The sequence below is a fragment of the Pseudophryne corroboree genome, chromosome 7 (assembly GCF_028390025.1).
Source record: "Pseudophryne corroboree isolate aPseCor3 chromosome 7, aPseCor3.hap2, whole genome shotgun sequence".
Lineage (NCBI taxonomy): Eukaryota > Metazoa > Chordata > Amphibia > Anura > Myobatrachidae > Pseudophryne > Pseudophryne corroboree.
The window spans coordinates 121,628,223-121,649,569 of NC_086450.1; the positions used below are offsets into that span (position 1 = coordinate 121,628,223).

At 46.7% G+C, this 21,347-nt stretch overlaps 1 long non-coding RNA gene across 1 annotated transcript in view; it reads left to right on the plus strand.

The window, feature by feature from the left end:
- Positions 1–1,581: 1,581 nt before the first annotated feature.
- Positions 1,582–21,347, plus strand: part of LOC134943443 (uncharacterized) — a 31,893-nt gene continuing 12,127 nt past the window's right edge. Inside the window, exons 1-2 of the long non-coding RNA XR_010181537.1 lie at positions 1,582–1,854; positions 10,480–10,516. This is a non-coding gene — a long non-coding RNA (uncharacterized LOC134943443). The remainder of the gene's footprint in view (positions 1,855–10,479; positions 10,517–21,347) is intronic.

The following is a 21,347-nucleotide window of genomic DNA, read 5'->3' on the forward strand; positions in this document are numbered from 1 at the left end:
GGAATAGTTAGAATGTGCATGGTTATATTCTGTACAAGGCGTCTGCTTAATGGAGGCTACAATGGAATGAAACACTAAAAATAGATTTACAGAAAACAATAATAATTTAGAATATGGCCATTATATATATCACAAGTGTTTTTCCATTTGTGATACTGAATAATAATAATGGCCATACTTTAAATATAGAGACCTCTCAGATAGAGATCAAAGGTACAGGGAGTGTTGATGTTTGCACAGCTGAGTGTTGTTTACTATTGTGCATGCACAAAAAGACTAGGAAACCCTTACTGTGCACGCAGGACAGTGAATGCAACGGTGTACCCAGCTGCTTACAAAATCTCTATTACTTGTGCTGGAACCTGCGAGCCCTGGGCAGTTCATGGTAGAGACTGTGAAGTGGCCCAGAGTTACAGCAAAATGAAGCAGCATCACGGGCGTGTTATGGGAGTGTTAATTCCGTGTATTTGCATGTGTCTGTGATCTCTTCTGCAGCACCACAGTCTCAGTAGACATTTTTAATGAAAGTTACCTGGGAGACTATGCACAAGCCAGGAGCAGTTGATGTTCGTTTGATGGTGTGCCGATGGCAGTGTGATCGAGTGATCTATCCATCAGCGCACTGAAGCAATTACTCAGTCCATAACATGGAAGAACACAAGGGGAATGGTTAAACTGGTATTTGCATTTTTTTTGCACTTGAGAACCCCGGAGTAAACTGCAGCTGCATAGGAGATGTGTGCAGTGGCTCCAAAATTTACTCTTTACCTGGGCCTGGGCCTGTGGGAGTGGCATGGAGGGGGCGTGGGTCCCGCTGCCCCCCTCCCCCTTTCCCATCGCAGAAAGCCAGATAGGAGAGAGAGAACTGACTGATGCTGCAGCAGCCGCCCTCCCCAGCCCAGCACACGCTGCTCAGTGCTGTGTACTGAGCTGGGAAGAGAGGCAGCCGTAGCAGCGGCCTGTCCTCTCTTACCCTGTGTGGATACTGGCGCCTCCCGCCCTGAACATGCGGCTGCACAGGGAGAATGAGTTCCACCACCTCTCCAGGACCACTTTAAGCCCTGCCTCTATCTATAAGTGATAAGTGCACAGTATATTGTTCAGATTTTTTTTTAGTACCCTGGGAGAATGATGCTACAATAATTATGTTACCTGCAGGAAACAAATTCAATTTCTGTATGATTCTAGTTAAAAAGTGGTGAAAATGCATTATTAATGATGTTTAGATTGGGACGTGCAGTCAGGGGAGGCAGGGGAGGCAGAGCCTCACATATCATATTCCAGTGAAAATAGCTGTTTTTTACACTGATTTGTGTTAGAACACAGATCAGTATAAAATGATGCTATTGTCATTGGAATATGAAGTTGCAGCACTCCGCAAATGCAGAGAGCAGAGGCGAGAGAGGCACTGAGAGATCTGCCTCTCTCTAGCTGTCAAATGCTGTACGGAGCTGGGGGCGGATCTGGGGGCGGAGCCACGAGTCAGGCATAATCCTGCATTGAAAACAGCACCAGCTTGAGGCAGCTCTGACAGGCGTGCCTTGACACAGGCTGAAGGCACGCCCCTCAGTTATGCATATGCATTAGCTACCTCACAAGTCCTCCTTCTCCTGTACTGCACTGAACGTGGGATACAGCCATAAGATGGAGACAGCTTCCTCATACAGATCACCAGGCACGTAAACAACAGTGAAATGCCTGATCCCCAGCTCTTTTATCACCATATCATCCAGCAAGGTTTAATGTTGAGGGCACCATAGTGTGGGAAAGCTATCATTAACTGGCCCCAGCAAACATCACTGTACTACTGCTGAGGGGGAAGAGGTTTCTTTAAAGAAACAGTCTATTAAAAAGGTACAAGTGTTATTTGACTGCCCATGCACACTCTTACATGGCAAGATTTTATGTGACACGTTTCCAATTTGGTCTTATGTTATGTATGGAGCGGAGGTACTTCTCTAGTGGCATATGACACAGTACTGTCCACTTTACTGTCTTTTGTAAGAATGTATACATTAACAGCAGTCTATATTTTTATTTTTTCCTTAATGATTTAAATCTGTAGTGTGTGTGTGTGTGTGTGTGTGTGTGTGTGTGTGTGTATGTGTGTGTATGTGTGTGTATATGTGTGTGTGTGTATGTGTGTGTGTGTGTGTGTGTGTGTGTGTGTATGTGTGTGTATGTGTGTGTATATGTGTGTGTGTGTATGTGTGTGTGTGTGTGTGTGTGTGTGTGTATGTGTGTGTGTGTGTATGTGTGTGTATGTGTGTGTGTGTGTGTGTATGTGTGTGTGTGTATATGTGTGTGTGTGTATGTGTGTGTATATGTGTGTGTGTGTGTATGTGTGTGTGTGTGTGTGTGTGTGTGTGTGTGTATGTGTGTGTATGTGTGTGTGTGTGTGTGTGTGTGTGTGTATGTGTGTGTATGTATGTGTATATGTGTGTGTGTATGTGTGTGTGTGTGTGTGTGTGTGTGTGTATGTGTGTGTGTGTGTGTGTGTGTGTGTATGTGTGTGTATGTATGTGTATATGTGTGTGTGTATGTGTGTGTGTGTGTGTGTGTGTGTGTGTATGTGTGTGTGTGTGTGTGTGTGTGTATGTGTGTGTATGTGTGTGTATATGTGTGTGTGTATGTGTGTGTGTGTGTGTGTGTGTGTGTATGTGTGTGTATATGTGTGTGTGTATGTGTGTGTGTGTGTGTGTGTGTGTGTGTATGTGTGTGTATGTGTGTGTATATGTGTGTGTGTATGTGTGTGTGTGTGTGTGTGTGTGTGTGTGTGTATGTGTGTGTATCATACCTCCCAACTTTGACTTTCTGTGTAGTGGGACACTCACGCGGCGAAGTCGCGTGCGCACCCGAAAGGGGGCGTGGCCGATGAAAAGGGGGCGTGGCTTCGCGGAGGACCCACGATCGCGAGCCACGCCCCCCGTTTTCATCACTGAGAGGGCATGCCCAGCGCTCTGAGCCGCTGGCATGCTCCCTCTCCCTCTGACTCCACTGAATAGACGCTGTGCGCATGCGATTGACAGAGCCTCCCAACTGACCCCCCCCACCGCGGGACACTGTGGCCCGCGGGTGGAACAGCGGGACAGTCCCGCGAAAATCGGGACAGTTGGGAGGTATGGTGTATGTTTGTGCGGGTGTGTGTGTATGTGTGTGTGTTGGGGAGGGGGGAGGTGGAGAAGGCACAGGTCTCTGCCAGGAAGAAAGCTCAGCCACTTTCCCCCTGTACTGACATGGTGCTGCTGCAAGACTCATACCACTTTCACATCGCTAAAGCAGGTCACATGACCCCTTTCAGACTGACGGCACCAACCCAGGTTGGTGACGTGCGCAGTGACGTGTGCAGAGGCAGTGTTTGGAGATCAGATTATCTCCCAAGTGCCGCCTATCCCTATAGTGTGAACGAATCCCGGATCACATCGACCCGGCATCCCATTCACACTGTGCACCTGACCCGGGAATAACCCTGCTTTATTTCCGGGTTGAAATACCAGGCCATGCGATGCGGGAAATCGGAATATACCCCTTTCACACCGCACCTAAACCCATGTCAACCCGGCAATATACTGGGTAATTTGTGCGGCGTGAAAGGAGTATTACAGAGGCAGAGCTTCTCTTTCCCTTTTTGCAGGATTTTATTAATAACTAATATGGCATTGATTAGCAAAATGTACAGAACACCCCCCCCCCAAAAAAAATAAAAAAAATACAAGTGTTCCATAAGAAACTGGACACAAAGCCTACTTATAGTGTATGGTACAGAGACAAGGGGCCTAATTCAGACCTGATCACAAAAGCAACATTTTTCTCTAATGGGCAAAACCATGTGGGTCATTCCGACCCGATCGCACGCTGCAGTTTTTTGCAGCCGTGCGATCGGGTATCAACAGCACATGCGTGCCAGCCGCAATGAGCAGGCGCTTTGCTGCCCGGCGACGGCAGCTACGACAAGAACGAAGAAAGCGTTAGCAGCGGCTAATGCAAGAAGATTGACAGGAAGAGGCTGTCTGGGGGTGTCAACTCACCGTTTTTGGGGAGTGACGAAGAAAATGCAGGTGTGTCCGGCCGTTTGCAGGGAGGGATCCTAACGTCAGCTCCAAGAAGATTCATCGCAGCGGCTGAGTAAGTCTTGAGCTGTGCAGAGACTGCACAAACTTTTTGTTTGTGCAGCTCTCTGCACAAGCGATCGCTCCCCTACACAGTCCTAACCACCTCCCCAGTAGGCGGTGATTACCTGGTCACAGCAGTGCAAAAATCCGCCTGCGTGTGACCAGGTCGGAATGAGGTCCCATGTGCACTGCAGGGGAGGCAGATGTAACATGTGCAGAGAGAGTTAGATTTGGGTGGGTTATATTGTTTCTGTGCAGGGTAAATACTGGCTGCTTTATTTCTACACTGCAATTTAGATTTCAGTTTGAACACACCCCACCCAAATCTATATCTCTCTGCACATGTTACATCTGCCCCACCTGCACTGCACATGGTTTTGCCCATTAGAGAAAAATTTTGCTGCTGCGATCAGGTCTGAATTAGGCCCAATGTCACTGGCTGCCTGACTGCGTGCCAGAGTTGCTGCCCACTATATAATATACTGTACTGTAAGTGACTCTGGCCAGTGTGTACTGTGCCTAGCAATGGCAGTGCAGTCACTTGCGCTAAGGGATGTGTCCCTTATGACATATGCCAGTAGTCTGCACAGTCTACAGCATAGTGCAGCCCTCCCCGACATGCTCTGCTATTGGGTTCATATCATACTTGCCTACTCTCCCGGAATGGCCGGGAGGCTCCCGAAAATCGGGTGACCCTCCCGGCCCCCCGGAAGAGCAGGCAAGTCTCCCGATTTGATGGGGTCCCCCCTGCCCGTCCGCCCACTTTGTGTGTAAAGTGGGCGGTCCGGGCAGACGATGACGCGATTCTTGCTGAATCGCGTCATCGTAGCCACGCCCCCTGCATTGTAATGCCGGTGATCGCCGCATTACAGAGCGGGGACGGGGCTTAAAGAAGGCATCACCGTAACCACGCCCCCGTCCCGTCCTTGCTCCGCCCCGTACTGCCTCCGGCCCACCCCCTTCATTCGTCACAGTGCTCCTGGCCCGCCTGTTGAGCCGACCTGGCTGCTCTCTCCCGCAGAGAGCAGCCAGAATGTCGGTAAGTATGGTTCATATATATGTAAATCTGTCTTTGATATTAGCCAGTGCCTCCCCAGCCATTTACCTCACCGCACGTCACTGGGAAATCAAAGTATGATAGAATTATTTAAGTGGAATATACAGCATAAAACATATTGGGTAACATTTCCATCTTTTTGTAACATGCAATATGACATTCAATAGATAATGATCAGCGTAATAAAGCAGTAGAGGGATTTTTGTGCTGTCCAGTCACTGTGCTGGAGTTATCCAACATACATATTTTTTTATATAAATACATTATAAAATACAAACAGTGTGCAGTCAAGAGTTTGGTGGTCAGCATGTTCACATTCACGGTGCTGACAACCATAGGTGTCAGAACCGGGGGAGGGGGGGGGGGGCAAGAGGGCAGCCCAAACATGATGCAGGCACTGGTGCGGGGGAGCGCTTACTTCCGCATCCCCGTAAGTGGCTTCAACTTTAGAAGTAGTGTGCTGCTGCAAGTAGCGTGTGGTGTCCCCTCTTCTGTACTAGCCTGCTGTCTTTTAACTGGTGATGTATTACTAGGAGGAGGTGTGGCTGTGGCCCCAGAATGCCACGCTTCCTCCCAGTAATGCATCACCAGTGAAGACTGAGACAGCCGGGTAGTAAAGTAGAGGGGACACCGCACGCTACCTGCAGCAGCACACTACTTTGGAAGCCGCCCACGGGGATGCAGAGGTGCGCGCTCCCCCGCACTGATGGGGGGGTTTGAAGGAGAGGAGACCGGCACCACAGTAGGGGCACCAAAATGAAATTCAAACTTGGCCCCCCAAGCGTGAAATCATTCTGGTGCCCCTGTTGACAACAGAGGGTCACTGTCAGCGGTTCCTGGGTCTGGTGGCAGGTTACCCATAAACAGTGGTGTCACAAGGTGGGTGTGCGGGGGGGGGGGGGGTGTGGCATGCACCCGGGTGTGACGCGTGGAAGGGGTAACACCAAAATGTCAGCTCCTCCGCAGTGACAGGAGCCAGGTGCTGCAGTGTGAAAGTCTGCTACAGCACCCGGCTCCTGTTATAGAAGAGGAGCCGACAGCGCTGGGAGACAGTCACTCCGGGGGCATGCCTAGCATCTCCGGAGATGGTGGGCTTTACTGGGCTGCCCCCGGAGTGACGATCCCGCAAGACCACGCTCCCTTTATGTACAACCACGCAGTGTCGGACTGGGGCATGAAGGGCCCGCCGGAGAAATGCAGTGATAGGGGCCCATACTTAAGGGTGTGGCCAGCCTACAAAGGGGGTGTGGCCAGCATCCACAGAGGCTTGAAATACACAATAGTTTAGTGCAGTGTAATGCAACATATCTACCATGTATAATACAAGTGCACAGTCTGGAACCTGATCCCTAGAGGAAGGAGTGGGCCCTCAGGCAGTGGGGCCTACCGGTGGTTTCCCTGGTACCCCTGTGGGCCAGACCGACCCTGCAACCACGCCCCATTTAGCCACAAGCCCATCCCCAGAGTGACGATCACATGAGACCATAGCCCCTTTATTTATAACCAAGCCCCCTTTTTGCCGTGAACATGACCCAGGCGCTCTGGGATATCAAGGGTGCGCACCAGGTGTCACCACACGCGTCCCCTCGCCATGCTTCAGGCAAGGTGCCTCACTCTGCTACCGAAGGGCTTGGCACAGGTTACCATTCCAAATTGTAGTCCATGTGAATCATAAAGTATGAAAAAGTCCCCCCCCCCAATTTTTTTTCAAAACTCATGTCGACCTTGTTCATGTTGACGTATGGCCATGTCAACCTATTTCTAGTGACGACCAATCCACTGTCAACCAGTGGGTGTCGACTTAAGTGGTGTCGACCAAGAGTCCGGATACCCATCCAAGGATGCGGATGGCATGTGGTAAAATCAACCTAATCCGCACTGCGATAATTGATTACATTGCACGGATGTATCAATTATCCCATGCAAGCTCTGTCCCCTGGACTGGTAAGTATGTGTTGTTGTTTTTTTTTTACTTTTGTATTTTGTTTTAACCAGTGATCAGCTTGTGTGTCCATTGGACACACAGAGCTGATCACACTGGCTGGGTCTTGCACAGCTTTCTCTGCAGAATGCAGCATATCGCAGTGCTGCCCTGTGATTTCGCCAGCCTGTGCTGGCATTAATATCACAGGGCACACTGCAGTGTTTTTTTACATTTTTTTTTAAAGTAAATTCAGCCATATCACATTTACTGGTCATGCTTCTGTGGAACTTGACTCCGCCCAAGTTATGCAATGGGACCCGACTCAAAGTGACTGCTCTGCAAAGAACCTAACTGAGGAAAAGATTCTAATGGGATGTGGCGCAGGTGAGACTGTTTATACCACATATACCCCTTATCCCCAACAATTTTCCTTTTCAATTCAAGTGCCTGATGTATCCGGTAAATGTCTGCTTCGCTATGAAGTGTAGATCTCAGGACTAGCTGCTTCTCCCATGGGCAGCATTAAGTGGCTTGCTCACAAGTTAGTAGCCCCAAAACATTTTTTGTGTTAATCCCTGAAGGAAAAACTGCAAACAATGATTACAAAGAAATGTTATCAATGTGTACAATATAAAATATACATCACACAATTAGATGGCACTACTGTCGTAAAATGAGTTCCTCTGAGCAACAGACATCCACGTGAGCTAAGCTGTGAGCAAAAGCTAGTGTCGACATAAAATACATGGCCAACATCATGTTGTTGACATGTTCAATGTCAGTATGATGAACGTAGACATTGTAATCATCAACCAAATATTTCACACCTATATAAACAAGTATGACATATATAAAATATGCCCTAGTAGTACAGGCCTGGCCAACCTATGGCTCTCCAGATGTTGTAAAACTACACATCCCAGCATGCCCTGCCACAGTTTTAGCTTCCCTAATAGTAAAACTGTGGCAAAGCATAATGGGACTTGTAGTTTTACAACAGCTGGAGAGCCACAGGTTGGCCAGGCCTGCCCTAGTATACTCTGTATTGTTCTCTTTGAACTCTCATAGGGATGCAAAATTTGATTTGCACAAATTTATGAAATTGGACAATTGTTCATTTGTGAACTGTAGAAGGTTCAATAAAAAAAATTGCTGAATAAACAGCAAGAGAATTGGGCCAATCATAGTGCATGGAATGTTAAGAAGCTTAACATGACTAGCCTTATAAATGATCTTACATCCCTTTGTCCAGATTGTACTGTAGTATCTCTCTGTGACTGTGAATATTAGAAATCCAGGCTGTTACATGACTCAGGGTTCACTGCATTTGCCTTATACCTGTTCAAAGGTGATGCGGTCACGTGACCAGTGCTCGGGATTCCGGCAGTCACCATGACAATGCCGGAATCCCGAGCGATCACAATGCCATGTGACGTAATGCCGACACACAGGGTTTATTCCCACTCGTGACTGTCCACGACACCCATAGAGAGGGAATAGAACCTGTGGCGAGCACAGCAAGCCACCCAACCTGCAGGGGGCTCTGTTGCACTCACCCCTCTGGCGACATTCTGCTCCCGGGATCCCGTGGTCGATATGCTGACAGCTGGGATCCCGGCCGCCGGCAACTTGTTACCAACACATTCACAGCTGTGTCTTCAGAATAGTACTGCAGTATTGCCTGCCTGATATATGTTTTCCATTCTTTCCTTACGTTCTAGTTTGTTCCTACAACACTCAGATCACGACAAAACAAAACACTAGGCCATTAGCCATCTAGGTATAGAAATAGGCAGGTAATTCATCACAATCTCAACCAGCTTAATTACCCAAAAATATTGACTGCGTCAAACACAGTTCTCTTCTATATTTACCATTAATTTCATTATTGGTTTGCATGAAGAAATACTCCGGAATATTTTTGTGCTGAGTATATTTGTTCAAATTGAAAATACATCTTAATCAATGCTTATGCATTGCCAAGAAACTATTGAGTTACTCATAGTGGGAATATAATTAATGACAATGGCCCTCATTCCGAGTTGTTCGCTCGCAAGGCGATTATAGCAGAGTTACACACGCTAAGCCGCCGCCTACTGGGAGTGAATCTAAACATCTTAAATGTGCGACCGATGTATTCGCAATATTGCGATCAAAACCGAGTTAGCAGTTTCTGAGTAACTCCAGACTTACTCTGCCTGTGCGATCAATTCAGTGCTTTTCGGTCCCGGCTGACGTCATAAACACACCCAGCGTTCGCCCAAGCACTCCCACCGTTTCTCCAGACACGCCTGCGTTTTTTCCGGAAACGGTAGCGTTTCCTGCCACACGCCCCTAAAACGCCGTACATCCGCCCAGTAACACCCATTTCCTGTCAATCACAATGCGTTCTCCGGAGCGACGAAAAAGCCGTGAGTAAAATTACTTTCTTCTTAGTAAAGTTACTTGACGCATGCGCAGTGCGAACATTACGCATGCGCACTAAGAGAATTCTCACTGCGATGCGATGAAAAATACCGAGCGAACAACTCGGAATGAGGGCCCAATATGCAGTTGCAGTGTCCACATCACCGATAATTATGATACAGCAACATCACAGGTTTTCTGGTGTGCATGGTTGCAAATTTGGTGCCCGAGAAAAGGTCTTTGCCTGAAATTGTCTCCCTATATAAAGAAAAGGAAATATTCCCAAAAAAATAATGCATTACAGTCAGGGGCAGTTTAAAAGAGGAGGAGGCCTGTGTTTCAGCCTCCTCCATCCGGGCCCCTCCTCTCTAGTCAGAAGCGCTTTAGAGTCTGAACACTAGGAGAACAGACTATAATGCACATGTGCAGATCTCTCGAGTGCGGATGTGCAAAACACCGCCATTTTTCCAGTGATTATTTCTGCGCTTACTGACATTGACAGGGGACTTTCGGAGAGGTGAGTATTAATTAATGGGTGCAGCTTGTGCGGCGTGGGCCCCTTCTGGACTTAGGGGCCTGTGGGGCCTGTGTTCACCGTACACACTGCACTCATTATAAATACGCCAGTGGTTACAGTGTTTGCAATAACCTAATTTGAGTGAAAGTGAATGTAATAATGAAAACTTCCTTCTAGGAAAAAAGTAAATCCAAATCCAAAAGTAGAGATGTGCAGTTCGCTTCTCTAGAAATCCGAATCCACCAGAATTTTATTAATTTAAAACGAACCAAAGCCCAATCCGGATCTTCCAAGGAGATCCAATCTGATGTGACTCACAGTTTGATCTTTTCGCAGTTCGGAATTTAGATTTTTAATCTGTATTTCGGGTTTCGGATTGCAAAAATTGCATGATTTTACCTGTTTTTTTATCTATTTTTTTTTATCAATGATTATTGATTTTTGTATTGATTTTTTTTTTTAGCTGAACCAAAAACCGAATCCAAATCAGAAACTTGAGGGTGAGTTTTGCCAGAACTAAAACATGATGATGAATTAGAACCAAAACCAAAACACGGTTCTACTATATATACTGCGCACAACTGAAATGCACCACAGGTATGGATGGATAGTATACTCGACGACACAGAGGTAGGTAGAGCAGTGGCCTTCCGTACCGTACTGCTATATATACTGGTGGTCACTGTCAGCAAACTGCAAAACTAAAATGCACCACAGGTATAGAATCTAGATGGATAATATACTTGATGACACAGAGGTAGGTAGAGCAGTGGCCTTCCGTACCGTACTGCTATATATACTGGTGGTCACTGTCAGCAAACTGCAAAACTAAAATGCACCACAGGTATAGAATCTAGATGGATAGTATACTTGACGACACAGAGGTAGGTAGAGCAGTGGCCTTCCGTACCGTACTGCTATATATACTGGTGGTCACTGTCAGCAAACTGCAAAACTAAAATGCACCACAGGTATAGAATCTAGATGGGTAGTATACTTGACGACATAGAGGTAGGTAGAGCAGTGGCCTTCCGTACCGTACTGCTATATATACTGGTGGTCATTGTCCGCAAACTGCAAAACTAAAATGCACCACAGGTATAGAATCTAGATGGATAGTATACTTGACGACACAGAGGTAGGTAGAGCAGTGGCCTTCCGTACCGTACTGCTATATATACTGGTGGTCACTGTCAGCAAACTGCAAAACTAAAATGCACCACAGGTATAGAATCTAGATGGATAGTATACTTGACGACACAGAGGTAGGTAGAGCAGTGGCCTTCCGTACCGTACTGCTATATATACTGGTGGTCACTGGTCAGCAAAACTCTGCACTGTACTCCTCCTATATAATATACTGGTGGTCCCCAGTACCCACAATAAAGCAGTGTGAGCACAGATATATGCAGCACACTGAGCACAGATATGGAGCATTTTTCAGGCAGACAACGTATACTGGTGGTCACTGGTCAGCAAAACTCTGCACTGTACTCCTCCTATATAATACTGCTGGTCCCCAGTCCCCACAATAAAGCAGTGTGAGCACAGATATATGCAGCACACTAACACAGATATGGAGCGTTTTTCAGGCAGAGAACGGATAAAACCGGTGGTCACTGATCAGCAAAACTCTGCACTGTACTCCTCCTATATAATACAGCTGCTTCCCAGTCCCCACAATTAAGCAATAAGCACAAACGGAGAGGACGCCAGCCACGTTCTCTCCCTAACATTTCCAATGCACGAGTGAAAATGGCGGCGACGCGCGGCTCCTTATATAGAATCCGAATCTCGCGAGAATCCGACAGCGGGATGATGACGTTCGGGCGCGCTCGGATTAACTGAGCCATACGGGAGAATCCGAGTATGCCTCGGACCCGTGTAAAATGGGTGAAGTTCGCTCATCACTATTCCTGAATTGCCCTTTAGTACTTCCAGCTGATTAAGATCTACAAGCAGTGGCATAACAAGGGTTGGCAGGTTCGGTACATGCTTGGGGTGCTATTTCTATGGTTAAAAAATGCAAAAATTCCACTTCTTATTTATGACAATCACATTAATCTCACATCACATATATGTATACAGTAAAATTTATATATTATATGTAACTGTAGGAAAGAATCAGGTTACGGTGTACTGCATAGAAGAGTAACAAAATGATTTGTGTTTGGAAAGTAAAGGTTGGTAGAAGTTGTTTGAAGTAACTAGGGTTGGGGGGACACATGCCGGAGGGGATGTTTCTGAGTACCTATAAACCCCCCTTCACTGACCACAATTTGATCCCTGCCCCATCGTGGTATAATGCTGTGATGTGCAGGTGTTACTTTGGCTCCACCCTGTGCTATACACCTGTGATCAAGGCATTATGCCATGAGGGGATGGGGCCTAATGTGTGAGAGGCTATGATGGATGCTGAGCTGCGGCTCAGCATAATAGCCATCTAATGGATTTTTTGATGATAGGAAACATGCAGTACATGGCGGTCATTAAGCTGGTAAGTGATTTAGATATGATTTATATTGCTTAATGGATGTATTTCATATGATGTAATCACGTTGAGCATGAGGCTTTTGTGTAAGCCTAGTCAGGTGTTGTCATTTAGGCATATATTAATTAAGAGCTATTTAAAGTAGATGCTGGGGAAATATGTCATTTGCTGCTGTTCCTTAGTGGAGGATGTTGTGCCATGAATAAGGTCCACCGAAGGAACCGAAACATCAGCTTCACTTGGTGCACTATGACACTTTATTGAAAAATAAACTGCTGTTTTAAATGGGTTGGTATCGAAAGCGACAGCAGAATGCCGATGCTCAGAATAATGATGGACACCAGTAAATATTTTAACCCTATCCTTACTCAACCTCCTGCAGCCTAACTCTAACCATCTCCTCCTACAGCCTAACCCTAACCGTCCCCTCCCTCAGCCAAATCCTAACCCTCCCCACAGTGCCTAACCCTAAACCTAAAACTAACCCTAACCCTAATACTCACCTTTGGCATCCATCATCAATGTGAGCATCGGGATTCCTGTGTATATATACAGTATATCAGTATATATCTATATAGTCACACAGAAGCGCCAATGACATCATCAGGGTAGAAACATGTGAATGGCAACATTATCTATACAAGGCAAAAAAAATGTCATAGGGACAAATGGGGAACCCAGTTACCAGCGCTCAGCAGTGTTTCACACCAACATCACATAGACACTTCCCAGGCAACAGTAACTAACAGGAAGCAGCAGCATGCACCAAATACAGTATATACTGACAGAACCCATTGAGAATGCTCAACTGTGCATCACCATACATCCAGCAGTACAATAGGCTTAGTGTTATGTTCTCCGTAATGTTATGTTCTACGTACTTGGAACCCTGGAGAGTGGGTGGCAACAGAAGAGTTCCAAGTACAGATGCGTGGAGCTGCGGTAGAACTGGAATACGCAGCTACGCCTAACAAAATCCCTGACTCCGTTGTCCTTCCCAGTGGTCGATTAACGCCTGCAAGGCTAAGGTTCTTGTGCCCACGGCAGCCGCGTTTGAATGGGCGAATTAGGTCCGCCCAGACTCCGATGCCCCCCGGTCTTAATTGGTGACAAGGCGTTAACCGAGACAAAAGAGAACGAGGGAAAAACTAACTAAGACTGACACGACTATAACAGAGAAGGATACAAAAAATAACAAAGTAGTTTATGTGCGGCGCGGACGCCAGTAAACAACAGCAAACCAAGTAATGCAGCCCAACTGCCAAATACGAACCCATCGTTATAAGGCGAGGACAGCAATGCAGAAACCTCCGCAAAAATTACAGAACCAAAAATAGATAAAGAAAATACGGTTTCAGCCATAAAGTGCGGCAGAGCCGCTACTCACGACACCATGAAAGGTGTGCGCAGGAAACGACCAGAACCCCGAGGCTTCAGATACCAGACCACTCCACTGGAAAGCAACTCGGAGGACAGCAGGAACACACCAGAGGCAGGAAGACAGGCTCCACAGGAAGCTATCACCGGCGAGGCTGCAACATGCTGGCTCCCATAAAAAGGCCCTGCTGGCAAATCACAGGAGAGCCAGCAAGACCAGCCCCCCAGAACCTAATTGCCCAGCTGTAAAAGTGCGCTCTGAGCGCGGCATCCCGGCTGCTTAGCAACAGCCAGGACTGAAGTGCAGGGCGGCCGCCTGGTGTCTCCGGTCGCTAGGCAACCGGCTGGAGATGGACTCCCAGCAGCGGAAGTGACGCACCCTCCCCATTGCCTAGCAACGGCCGGGAGCTGGCACGACCCACTGACACCACCACCGTTAACAGTGCCCCCCCCCCCCTAAACCTGGGTTTATGAGGGAATTCCCGAAAAAACATCTTCTTCAGCCTGGGGGCATGCAAATCCTTGTCTTGGACCCAAGATCTCTCTTCAGGGCCACACCCCTTCCAATGGACCAAAAAACAAAGCTGCCCACAGGAAAACTTAGAATCCAAAACCTTTTGCACCAGGAATTCCTGTTGGCCCTGCACATCCACAGGAGGCCCACCCCGGATAATTCTCTGAGGGAATTTCCTGGAAAAAACAAATGGTTTGAGCAGAGAACAATGAAAGGTGTTATAAATCTTAAGAGATTTAGGCAATTGTAGCCGAAAGGCAACCGGATTGACCTGCTTGATATTAACAAATGGGCTGATGAATCTGGGACCCAACTTAGCCGATGGTTGTCGGAGCTAGATGTTAGTGGTCCCCGGTCCGAGACAATATCCATGGGTAATCCATGGAGCCTGAAAACATGGCGAAGGAACAAGACTGCCAGAACCTGAGTGGATGGTAATCGAGGTAAAGAAATTAAGTGGGCCATTTTGCTAAATCGATCCACCACCACCCAGATCACCTGAAAACCAGAGGAGAATGGAAGATCCACCACGAAATCCATAGAAATGTGTGATCATGGCCTCACTGGAATAGCTAGAGGCAGGAGCTGCCCAATGGGAAGAGACTGGAACACCTTGTGCCTAGCACAATCTTGGCAGGAGAGAATGAACTCCCTAACATCCTTGGAAAGATTAGGTCACCACACAGAGCGAGAGAGCAACTCCAGCATTTTAGCAACACCTGAATGGCCAGCAACCTTGTTATCGTGAAACTCAGCAAGGACACTCCCTCTCAGGAATTCAGGAATGAAAAGATGGCCAACGGGAGTGTTACTAGGAGCCTGCTCCTGAACCTGGGCTAATTGTGTGTGCAGATCCTGTGTGAGACCAGATCGGATAGAGGCTGCTGGAATAATTGGGGTGGCAAGAGAATGGTTATCGTGAACAGGAAGAAAACAACGTGACAGGGCATCAGCTTTAGTATTCTTAGAACCGGGCCTGTAGGTGATGATGAAATTAAACCGAGTAAAGAACAGCGCCCAGCGACCCTGTCTGGAATTAAGCCATTTAGCTGACTCAATGTACTGTAAATTCTTGTGGTCCGTAAACACAGTGACGGTATGCTTTGCTCCCTCAAGCCAGTGTCTCCATTCCTCAAAAGCCCACTTGACTGCTAACAATTCTCTGTTACCAACATTATAGTTGGTCTCTGTGGAGGAGAATTTTTTGGACATGAAAGCACAAGGATGTAACACCAAAGACTCGGGGTCTTCTTGAGACAGAACAGCTACCACGCCAACCTCAGAAGCGTCTACCTCAACGATAAAAGGAAGATCAGGGTTGGGGTTTCTAAGGACAGGAGCAGAGACAAAGGCCTGTTTCAAAGCCTGGAAGGCACGCTTGGCTTGAGGCGACCACTTAGAAGGATCAGCACCCATTTTAGTCAAAGCCACAATAGGGGGAACTAACTCGGAGAAAGCGTGAATAAAACGTCTGTAATAATTAGCAAAACCCAAAAACCTCTGAATAGCCTTCAAGTTAGTGGGTTGAGCCCAATTCAAGACTGCCTGGAGTTTTTTAGGTTCCATAAAAACCCTTCTGGAGAAATAATATATCCTAAAAAGGACACCTCTGAAATGTGAAAATCACATTTCTCCAATTTGGCATACCATTTTTTAAGCACTTGCCGAACATGGAGAAAATGCTGTTCCGGAGACTCGGAATAAATTAAGATGTCGTCCAAATAAACTACCACGAATTTCCCCAAGAAGTCGCGGAGGACATTGTTTATAAGATCCTGAAACACCGCAGGAGCGTTAGACAGACCAAACGGCATCACAAGATATTCATAGTGTCCGGACTGTGTACTAAATGCCGTCTTCCACTCATCCCCATATCTTATTCGGATGAGGTATACGCTCCTCTAAGGTCAATTTTAGAAAAAATGACGCGGTGCGGAGTTGATCGAACAACACAGAAATGAGAGGTAAGGGGTAAGTGTTTTTGACAGAAATCTTATTCAGGACCCGGTAGTCAATGCACAGGCGCGTCACACGGGTACAAAGCGGATCGTTGCTGTGTGATGGGTTTGATGAAGAATCCATTCACACAGCCGATCGCAAGGAGATTGACAGGAAGAAGGCGTTTGTGGGTGTCAACTGACCGTTTTCTGGGAATAGTTGGAAAAACGCAGGTATGTCCAAGCATTTGCTGGGCGGGTGTCTGACGTCAGTTCCGGCCCCGGACAGGCTGAAGTGATCGCAGAGGCTGAGTACGTTCTGGGCAACTCAGACACTGCACAAAGTTTTTTTGTACCGCTCGGCTGCACATGCGATCGCACATTTGCACAGCTAAAATACACTCCCCGGTGGGCGGCGACTATGCGAACGCTGGACTGCAAAAAAATACTTGCGAGCGATCAGGTCTGAATCACCCCCTAAGTTAGCTTTTTGGAAATCTCTATACTCAGATGCAAAGCTTCCCGTGGGAAGAGTTAAGCTGGGGCTCCTGAGTTGTAGTGCAAAATAAATGACAAATTTGTTGGTACTGACAGAAATGGCTGGTGGGTCATGTGAGCAGGTTAAAACTCAGGAAAGGAAAGCAGAGGTGCTATATGTGTGATACAGTTAATTTTGACTCTGGTCTAGCCTCTCACTAAGGAGTCTATTTACTGAACCTTGGAAAGTGCTAAAGTGTACGGAGATTAAGCACTAGCCAATCAGCTCCTTACTGCCATGTTAAAGTCTGTGTTTGAAAAATTACAGTTAGGAGCTGGTTGGCTGGTACTTTATCTCCGTACACTTTATCTCTCTCCAAGGCTTAGTAAATAGACCCCTAAATGCTTTATGATCAAGTCCTTGCAAAGGCTGGGTTATCCTCTAGCTGTCTCATTCTATCAACAGTCTATCCACCTACCTGTATGCGCCTGTGCAAAAAGTCCCATATTGGGGGGCAGATTCTTCATGCAAAAAATTAGAGATGAGCGGGTTCGGTTTCTCTGAATCCGAACCCGCCAGAACTTCATGTTTTTTTTCACGGGTCCGAGCGACTCGGATCTTCCCGCCTTGCTCGGTTAACCCGAGCGCGCCCGAACGTCATCATGACGCTGTCGGATTCTCGCGAGGCTCGGATTCTATCGCGAGACTTGGATTCTATATAAGGAGCCGCGCGTCGCCGCCATTTTCACACGTGCATTGAGATTGATAGGGAGAGGACGTGGCTGGCGTCCTCTCCGTTTAGAATAGATTAGAGAGACACTTGATTTACTAATTTTGGGGAGCATTAGGAGTACTCAGTACAGTGCAGAGTTTTGCTGATAGTGACCACCAGTTTTATTTATAATCCGTTCTCTGCCTGAAAAAAGCGATACACAGCACACAGTGACTCAGTCACATACCATATCTGTGTGCACTGCTCAGGCTCAGGCCAGTGTGCTGCATCATCTATTATCTATATATAATATTATATATATCTGTCTGACTGCTCAGCTCACACAGCTTATAATTGTGGGGGAGACTGGGGAGCACTACTGCAGTGCCAGTTATAGGTTATAGCAGGAGCCAGGAGTACATAATATATTATATAGTGAGTGACCACCAGACACACAGTGCAGTTTATTTAATATATCCGTTCTCTGCCTGAAAAAAGCGATACACACAGTGACTCAGTCAGTCACATACCATATCTGTGTGCACTGCTCAGGCTCAGGCCAGTGTGCTGCATCATCTATATATATTATATATCTGTCTGACTGCTCAGCTCACACAGCTTATAATTGTGGGGGAGACTGGGGAGCACTACTGCAGTGCCAGTTATAGGTTATAGCAGGAGCCAGGAGTACATAATATTATATTAAAATTAAACAGTGCACACTTTTGCTGCAGGAGTGCCACTGCCAGTGTGACTAGTGACCAGTGACCTGACCACCAGTATATATAATATTAGTAGTATACTATCTCTTTATCAACCAGTCTATATATTAGCAGCAGACACAGTACAGTGCGGTAGTTCATGGCTGTGGCTACCTCTGTGTCGGCACTCGGCAGCCCGTCCATAATTGTATATACCACCTAACCGTGGTTTTTTTTTCTTTCTTTATACATACATACTAGTTACGAGTATACTATCTCTTTATCAACCAGTCTATATTAGCAGCAGACACAGTACAGTGCGGTAGTTCACGGCTGTGGCTACCTCTGTGTCGGCACTCGGCAGCCCGTCCATAATTGTATATACCACCTAACCGTGTTTTTTTTTTCTTTCTTTATACATACATACTAGTTACGAGTATACTATCTCTTTATCAACCAGTCTATATATTAGCAGCAGACACAGTACAGTGCGGTAGTTCACGGCTGTGGCTACCTCTGTGTCGGCACTCGGCAGCCCGTCCATAATTGTATATACCACCTAACCGTGTTTTTTTTTTCTTTCTTTATACATACATACTAGTTACGAGTATACTATCTCTTTATCAACCAGTCTATATTAGCAGCAGACACAGTACAGTGCGGTAGTTCACGGCTGTGGCTACCTCTGTGTCGGCACTCGGCAGCCCGTCCATAATTGTATATACCACCTAACCGTGTTTTTTTTTTCTTTCTTTATACATACATACTAGTTACGAGTATACTATCTCTTTATCAACTAGTCTATATATTAGCAGCAGACACAGTACAGTGCGGTAGTTCACGGCTGTGGCTACCTCTGTGTCGGCACTCGGCAGCCCGTCCATAATTGTATATACCACCTAACCGTGGTTTTTTTTTCTTTCTTTATACATACATACTAGTTACGAGTATACTATCTCTTTATCAACCAGTCTATATATTAGCAGCAGACACAGTACAGTGCGGTAGTTCACGGCTGTGGCTACCTCTGTGTCGGCACTCGGCAGCCCGTCCATAATTGTATATACCACCTAACCGTGGTTTTTTTTTCTTTCTTTATACATACATACTAGTTACGAGTATACTATCTCTTTATCAACCAGTCTATATTAGCAGCAGACACAGTACAGTGCGGTAGTTCACGGCTGTGGCTACCTCTGTGTCGGCACTCGGCAGCCCGTCCATAATTGTATATACCACCTAACCGTGGTTTTTTTTTCTTTCTTTATACATACATACTAGTTACGAGTATACTATCTCTTTATCAACCAGTCTATATTAGCAGCAGACACAGTACAGTGCGGTAGTTCACGGCTGTGGCTACCTCTGTGTCGGCACTCGGCAGCCCGTCCATAATTGTATATACCACCTAACCGTGGTTTTTTTTTCTTTCTTTATACATACATACTAGTTACGAGTATACTATCTCTTTATCAACCAGTCTATATTAGCAGCAGACACAGTACAGTGCGGTAGTTCACGGCTGTGGCTACCTCTGTGTCGGCACTCGGCAGCCCGTCCATAATTGTATATACCACCTAACCGTGGTTTTTTTTTCTTTCTTTATACATACATACTAGTTACGAGTATACTATCTCTTTATCAACCAGTCTATATATTAGCAGCAGACACAGTACAGTGCGGTAGTTCACGGCTGTGGTTACCTCTGTGTCGGCACTCGGCAGCCCGTCCATAATTGTATACTAGTATCCAATCCATCCATCTCCATTGTTTACCTGAGGTGCCTTTTAGTTGTGCCTATTAAAATATGGAGAACAAAAATGTTGAGGTTCCAAAATTAGGGAAAGATCAAGATCCACTTCCACCTCGTGCTGAAGCTGCTGCCACTAGTCATGGCCGAGACGATGAAATGCCAGCAACGTCGTCTGCCAAGGCCGATGCCCAATGTCATAGTACAGAGCATGTCAAATCCAAAACACCAAATATCAGTAAAAAAAGGACTCCAAAACCTAAAATAAAATTGTCGGAGGAGAAGCGTAAACTTGCCAATATGCCATTTACCACACGGAGTGGCAAGGAACGGCTGAGGCCCTGGCCTATGTTCATGGCTAGTGGTTCAGCTTCACATGAGGATGGAAGCACTCAGCCTCTCGCTAGAAAAATGAAAAGACTCAAGCTGGCAAAAGCAGCACAGCAAAGAACTGTGCATTCTTCGAAATCCCAAATCCACAAGGAGAGTCCAATTGTGTCGGTTGCGATGCCTGACCTTCCCAACACTGGACGTGAAGAGCATGCGCCTTCCACCATTTGCACGCCCCCTGCAAGTGCTGGAAGGAGCACCCGCAGTCCAGTTCCTGATAGTCAGATTGAAGATGTCAGTGTTGAAGTACACCAGGATGAGGAGGATATGGGTGTTGCTGGCGCTGGGGAGGAAATTGACCAGGAGGATTCTGATGGTGAGGTGGTTTGTTTAAGTCAGGCACCCGGGGAGACACCTGTTGTCCGTGGGAGGAATATGGCCGTTGACATGCCAGGTGAAAATACCAAAAAAATCAGCTCTTCGGTGTGGAGGTATTTCACCAGAAATGCGGACAACAGGTGTCAAGCCGTGTGTTCCCTTTGTCAAGCTGTAATAAGTAGGGGTAAGGACGTTAACCACCTCGGAACATCCTCCCTTATACGTCACCTGCAGCGCATTCATAATAAGTCAGTGACAAGTTCAAAAACTTTGGGTGACAGCGGAAGCAGTCCACTGACCAGTAAATCCCTTCCTCTTGTAACCAAGCTCACGCAAACCACCCCACCAACTCCCTCAGTGTCAATTTCCTCCTTCCCCAGGAATGCCAATAGTCCTGCAGGCCATGTCACTGGCAATTCTGACGAGTCCTCTCCTGCCTGGGATTCCTCCGATGCATCCTTGCGTGTAACGCCTACTGCTGCTGGCGCTGCTGTTGTTGCCGCTGGGAGTCGATGGTCATCCCAGAGGGGAAGTCGTAAGCCCACTTGTACTACTTCCAGTAAGCAATTGACTGTTCAACAGTCCTTTGCGAGGAAGATGAAATATCACAGCAGTCATCCTACTGCAAAGCGGATAACTGAGGCCTTGACAACTATGTTGGTG